This window comes from Piliocolobus tephrosceles, chromosome 20, assembly GCF_002776525.5.
Source record: "Piliocolobus tephrosceles isolate RC106 chromosome 20, ASM277652v3, whole genome shotgun sequence".
NCBI classification, from domain to species: domain Eukaryota; kingdom Metazoa; phylum Chordata; class Mammalia; order Primates; family Cercopithecidae; genus Piliocolobus; species Piliocolobus tephrosceles.
In genome coordinates, this window is record NC_045453.1 from 44,086,988 (window position 1) to 44,093,868 (window position 6,881).

The window sequence follows — 6,881 nt, forward strand, 5'->3', positions numbered from 1 at the left end:
ATCACCTACACCCCATCACCTATACCCCATCACACCCTGATCACCTATACCCTGATCACCAACAACCCATCACCTACACCTCAATCATCTTGACCCCCATCACCTATACCCCTTCACCTACACCCCATCACCTACACCCTATCATCTACACCCTGATCATCTACACCCCGGTCACCTATACCCCATCACTTACACCCTTATCACCTACACCTCGATCACCAACACCCCATCACCTACACCCCATCACCTACACCTTGATCATCTATACCCCATTACCTATACCCCAGTCTCCTACACCCCATCACCTACATCCTGATCACCTATACCCTGATCACCTACACCCCACCACCTACACCCCATTGTCTTTTTTGCCCACTTCCTGTCCCCTGGGCACCACCTGGGCCACTTCTTGGTCTAGGGAAACATCCAGATGAGGAGGCCCTTGTCTTATTTTCTGTCTCCCCGCTTCCTCCTCTCTTCCCTTTCCCCTCCCTCCTTTCCTTCCACCTTCTTCTCTCCTTCTCTCCCACACTGTGCGCCAGGCGTTATGCCAAGATCTGGACATTTTCAGTGACATATCCTATAGCTTGAGTCAACATTTCTCTTTCAATTCAGTGCTTTTGTTTCAGAAGAAAAGGAAACAAATGCTTTTTGGGCAGTGAGCTAGGTAGCCCTCACTGGGCAGATGTTTTCTGGAAGAATCCTCAGAGCGCCCCTGGGGTCACATCCCTGTTTCCATGAGTAGATGAGGCAACTGCAGAGGCTGTCCTCTGGCGGTCAGAGGCACAGGCCAGGAATCCTAAGTCTAGTTAGAACACCTCTATTTTCCCCCTCTCTCCTCACCCTCCCTTCAAAAAAGAAAGCAAAGGCCTCAGGCTGGACTGGGACCATGCAGAGGCAGGCATGAGACCGGGGCTGACTAGGGGGTCCTCATCCCTCCAGTGTTTGAACTGGCAAGTTTCAGGGACCATGGGGCCTTGCCCTGCCTCATCTGAAGTTCTGGGTTCCTGGGCTGAGGCTGTGGCACAAAACAGTCTAAATGTCCCCATTCAGGCAGCAGCAGCAGCAGCAGGGGTTGAAGCTGGCACTCAAGTGTGTCATAGGTGCAGCCTCCCAGGACAGCCAGCGCTGAGGCTCAACCCTGACTCCAGAGGGCAGAGTACTAACATTGTGTTCTCTCTTAGTACCTGCTGCCCAGGAAGGCACTGCTGGAAGGCAGTTGATTTGCTTTCTCCTTGGTTATCTGGGTCATGTAGACAACAAAAGTGAGCATTCTTAGAAAGGAATATCCAAATGACAGGCTGGGGCAGCTGGCCTGTGCCTGTTTTGCACAGGGAATTGTGAACCAGCTAACATTCTCTTTAGGGTCAGGTTTTTATTAAACAGAGCTCTTGGTTGCAAGGGACAGAAACCCAGTGTAAAACAAATTTAGCAGAAAAGAGAATGTAGTAGCTGAAAAGCCTAGGGTTGTTCCAGTTTCAGGGGTGGCCAGATCTGGTGCTTATGTGATGTCATCTTCTCCTACCTCCCTCTCCATCTTTTAGGTCAATTTCCCCCATAGTGACTTCTTTCTCAGGCAGGCGCAAATGGAGGCTGGATGGCCACCCACAGCTCTGGACTTCTGCCTCACAGTGCAGTCACTCAGTAGGAGGGTTTCTCTTTCAGGCTAAGATCTTGGGCAGATTTGGCTCTGGGACCCACCCTCAACTAATTACTGTGCCCTGGGAAATGTGTGGCTCTCTTAGCCCAGGCCTAAGCCCCTCCCTCCCCTAAACTGAGCGGAGAGAGCCCAGGTGAGCTACACCCCTGGTCTGGGAGCAGTGGGAAAGGGATTCTCCAGCAGAAAATCAGGACGCCACGGCCAGAAGAGGAAGTGGACGTTGGGCGGCTAGGCTAGTTAAGATAAGGCATGGCTGGGCCGGGTGCAGTGGCTCACACCTGTAATCCCAGCACTTTGGGAGGCAAAGGTGGGAGGATCAGTTGAGGTCAGGAGTTTGAAACCAGCCTGACCAACATGGTGAAACCCCATCTCTACTAAAACTACAAAAATCGGCTGGGTGTGGTGGTGGCATGTGCCTGTAATCCCAGCTACTCAGGAGGCTGAGGCACGAGAATCGCTTGAACCCGGGAGGCAGAGGTTGCAGTGAGCTGAGATGGTGCCACTGCACTCCAGCCTGGCGACAGAGCAAGACTTCAACTCTAAAACAAAACAAAGAAACAGATCAGGCATGGCTGCTGTAACAAAGATTCCCAACACACCTACGGCTTAAAGAGAGAGTGTTGTTTCTCACGTAGTTGTTCTGGGTTGGGAGTTCTCCATGCCATCACTTGAGGGCCCAGAGTTTTCCCTTGTGCTGGTCTGCCATGCCCTAAGATAATGCCATCATATGCGTGGTAGAAGCTGGCTTTCTGTGGGTCTCAGCTGATAGGAGAGTTGTCTTGAAGAAGCAAATCTTGAGTGTTGGGTGGAAGAACAGACAACTGATTGGAAAAACCTGCACTGAGGGTCTCATGCAGGCTGGTGGGCAGAGACACCTGGGGGTGACTTGGCAGAGAGCTCAACAATTTGGGCTCTTTTTAAGGCCCGGTCTCTCCTCTTTTAAATGTATTTTTAGTTCACCCAGAAGTCAATTCTGAGGCAAGGATTAAAGTTCAAGTGGATTGTTTAGGAAGCAAGCCCAGAAAGTATCTGCAGGGGATTGGGGAGGTGTGACAGGAAGAACAGTGCCCATGTGGGGAACAGAATCAAAGAAGTTACTGCTGTGGGTAACTGTGCTTAATTGTCCTGGGCCCTCTGGGAGGTAGTACAGCACATGTCTCCCAGTTATCCCACTGCAGATGCGTAGGACACTGTCCGCAACTTTCCATCCATCATTGGTTGAAGGCTGCTGACATTAAAGCCCTTCCAACTTGCCCTGGGCACTGGCCAAGCATGCTTCCTGTGCCAGGAAAATCTCCAGAGGTTAGCTGTAAGCAGCTTTCAGCACATAGACCTAAAAGCTGGCAAAACCCAGCGAGATGATGATTGTGTCTGGTACAGGTGTGGAAGGGTCACAGCCCCCACCTGAAGACACTGGCCTGGGTATGGCCCTTCCATTCCCGTTCCATAGGGAGAATTTAGTCACATTAACTAGAGGGGTGGAGAAAAGCAGGCGTCTCAGCCACAACACTTCTGTGCAGCAGAATGGGGATGGATTATGGTGGGTGACTGAAAGTCTTTACCATGGCAGGCAAAGCCAACTGACGTCCACTCTAGCCTTTTTTGCTCCCTCCTCCTCCCAACTCTATTTACCTGTCCTGCTCTCAGCCAGTTGCTTGGAAATCCAGCCAAAGTGCCCAAAATCATGACTTAGGGTTCTCAGACTGGCAGCCCTGGAGCCTTGGGTTTGAAGGTGCTGGGGATGGAGACCCATGGGCTATAACTTGTACCGAGTCCACCCAGCACTATCTGCTTTAGGTTTGCGTTAGTTCAGCACCGTGCGGATATGCTGACGCTTGGGCTAGTCAGAAGTGCCTACTGGTCTTTCATTTTGGAGAAAGGGATCTGTTTTCAATCAATGTGATTTATTGTGAATGTCTTAAGTTGGGTCCTAGAAGCGGAGTCTGAGACAAGGATTCTGGGGTAAGTGATTTATTGAGGGCGGCTCTCAGGAGAAATCAAGAAGGAGGTGAGGGAAGTGAGGGACAGCAGAGGAAGGAACTCAGCAAAGATACAGGGTCGGCTGACGTCCAGCCTCGGCCTGATTCCAGGCACCTCTGGAGTATGAATGGCACGACCAAAGTTGTCCCACCTTGCGGCAAGGGGGCCCGTCATCAGCTATGGGCTATCCCTGGTCAGGGAAGGCATAACCACTGAGCATTTCCAGTAACAGCAACTGTGGGCTGTTTAGTAGTCAGTGCTCTGAGCAGCTGCAGGCTGGCTCTCTAAAGCTCACCAAGCAGGGGAAGAGAGAAATCACAGGGACAGATTCTTAGGGGTGAAAAAGACTGAGGTCCACAGAATCTGGCTACTTCCCTTTGGAACATTTGCATTTTGATAAAGGACTTGCTTTTGGAGCTAAGGAGTGAATCACTTATTGCAAATTATGTGGCATTTTCAGAAGAAATACAATAATATATAAAAATGTACACAAAGGGAAGTCGTATCTGCAAATGCGTCCCTTATCTGCCAAGCCTATACCTTTGTAATTAACCACTGTTATTAGCTCCTCCTGTAACTTTCCTGTTTCTTTATCCATATATAAGCAAACATGAATGTGTGTATTCTTGCCATCCGCTGTTTCTTCTTCTTTTAGCATTTTAATTAGCAGATAGCGTACTATACATACTGTTTGGCACTTGCATTTTTCTTTTTTCTTTTTCTTTTTTTTAAATTTTAAATTTTAATTGTTGGTACATAGTAGGTATATATACATTTTTCTTTTAATAGTACATCTAGTAGTTCTTTCCAAAATAGTACAAAAAAGTGTTCTCATACAAAAAATTAGCCAGGCATGGTGGTGTGTACCTGTACTCCCAGCTACTCGGGAGGCTGAGGCAAGAGAATTGCTTGAACCTGGGAGGCAGAGGTTGCAGTGAGCCAAAATTCTGTCACTGCACTCCAGCCTGGGCGACAAAGTGGGACTCCATCTCAAACAAAACAAAACAAAAAAAAAAGTGTTCCTATTCTTCTTTACAGCTATCTGGTATTGTATTATATGGATGTGCCATAACTTAGGCTATCAGTCTTCTATTGATAGGCGGTAACATTATTCCCAATGTTTTGCTACTATGGAGAAGGCTATAATGAGTAACTTTATATATATGTCATTTCGTATAGGAGCAAATATATCTGTGGGATAAATTCCCAGAAATGCAATGGTTAGAGCTAACAATTTCATACAATTAAGGGTCATTTGTAGTTCCTTCTTCTGTGAACTGCCTAAATGCCCCTTTTTCCACTGGGGTGTTGGTCTTTTTCTCTGCCTAACTTCTAGGAGTTTTTTCAAAACATATCAGGAAGTTTGGCCCGTTATGATGTAAGCTGCTGGTTTTTATAATGTTGATGGATGTGGCCCAATTGCCCTACCCAGAGGCTGCACTGTTTGTGATGTGTGAGAGAATTGCCCTACCCAGAGGCTGCACTGTTTGTGATGTGTGGGAGTACCCGTGACCTCACCACCCTGCCAGTGTTGTCTTGCCATGCTTTGGGATGTTTGCCAATCTGATATGGAAGAAATCGTTTTTTGGTGTAGTTTTATTTTATATTTTTGTTATATTTGAGAGAGAGTGAATGTTTTTTCATATGATTAAGGGCCATTTGTACAGTCTATGTCCACAGATGCTCAAGTCCCTGATATAAAATGGTGTACTATTGGCTGGTTACCATGGCTCACACCTGTAATTCCAGCCCTTTGGGAGGCCAAGGCAGGCAGATCACTTGAGCTCAGGAGTTCAAGACCAGCCTGGGCAACATGGGAAAATCCTACCTCTACCAAAACGACAAAACATTTTTCAGGCTGGTGGCACAGGCCTGTAGTCCCAGCTACTCAGGAGGCTGAGGTGGGAGGATCACTTGAGCCTGGGAGACAGAGGTTGCAGTGAGCCGAGATCGCTCCACTATACTCCAGCCTGGGTGACAGAGTAAGACCCCATCTCAAAAAAAAAAAAAAAAAAAAGGTGTAGTATTTGCATATAACCTACACACATCCTTCCATATATATGTGTGTGTGTGTGTGTGTGTGTCCATATATATATATGGATATATAACTTCTAGAAGTTTGGGGGATCTTTTCAAAATATATCAGGAAGTTTGGCCCATTATGATGTAAGTTGCTGGTTTTTATAATGTTGATAGATATGACCCAATTATATATATATATATACACACACACACACATATATATACACACACACATATATACACACACACACATATACACACACACACATATATGTGTGTGTTTTTAAAGATGAGGTCTCACTATGTGGCCCAGGCTTGTCTCAAACTCCTGAATTCAAGTGATCCTCTCGCCCCAGCCTCCCAAAGTGCTAGGATTACAAGCATAAGCCACCACACCCAGCCCTTCCATGTACTTTAAATCATCTCTAGATTACTTACAACACCTAATACTATGTAAATGCTATATATAGTAGTTATGCTTTATTGTTTTTTATTTGTATTATTTTTATTAGGTTTTTTTTCCTTCTTTTTTTTTTTTTTTTTAATTTTTTGAGACAGGGTCTCATTCTGTTGTCCAGGCTGGAGTGTAGTGGCACAATCTCGGCTCACTGCAGCCTTGACCTCCCAGGCTCAGGTGATCTTCCTACCTCAGCCTCCTGAGAAGTTGGGACTACAGGCGTGTGCCATTATGCCCAGTTAATATTTTGTATAGACAGGGTCTCACTATGTTTCCCAGGCTGGTCTCAAGCAGTCCTCTGACCTTGGCTTCCCAAAGTGCTAGGGTTACAGGCATGAGCCACTGCTCCTGGCCCCAAATATTTTCAACCTGTGGTTGGTTGAATCCACAATGTAGAACTCTTGGATACACAGGGCTGACTTTATAGTCCCGTTTTCTGTGAACTGCCTGCCTGAATGTCCATTTTCCCACTGGGTTTCTGCCTAGCTTGATCTTTTTTTTCTGCCTAATATCCAGAAGTTTTTTGTTTCTTTGGTTTTTTTGTTTTTGTTTTTGTTTTGAGACGGAGTCTCACTCTGTCGCCCAGGCTGGAGTGCAATGGTGTGGTCTTGGCTCACTGCAACCTCCGCCTCCCAGGTTCAAGCACTTCTCCTGCCTCAGCCTCCCGAGTAGCTGAGATTACAGGCACTCACCAGCACGCCTGGCTAATTTTTGTATTTTTAGTGGAGACGGAGTTTCACCCTGTTAGCCAGGCTGGTCTCA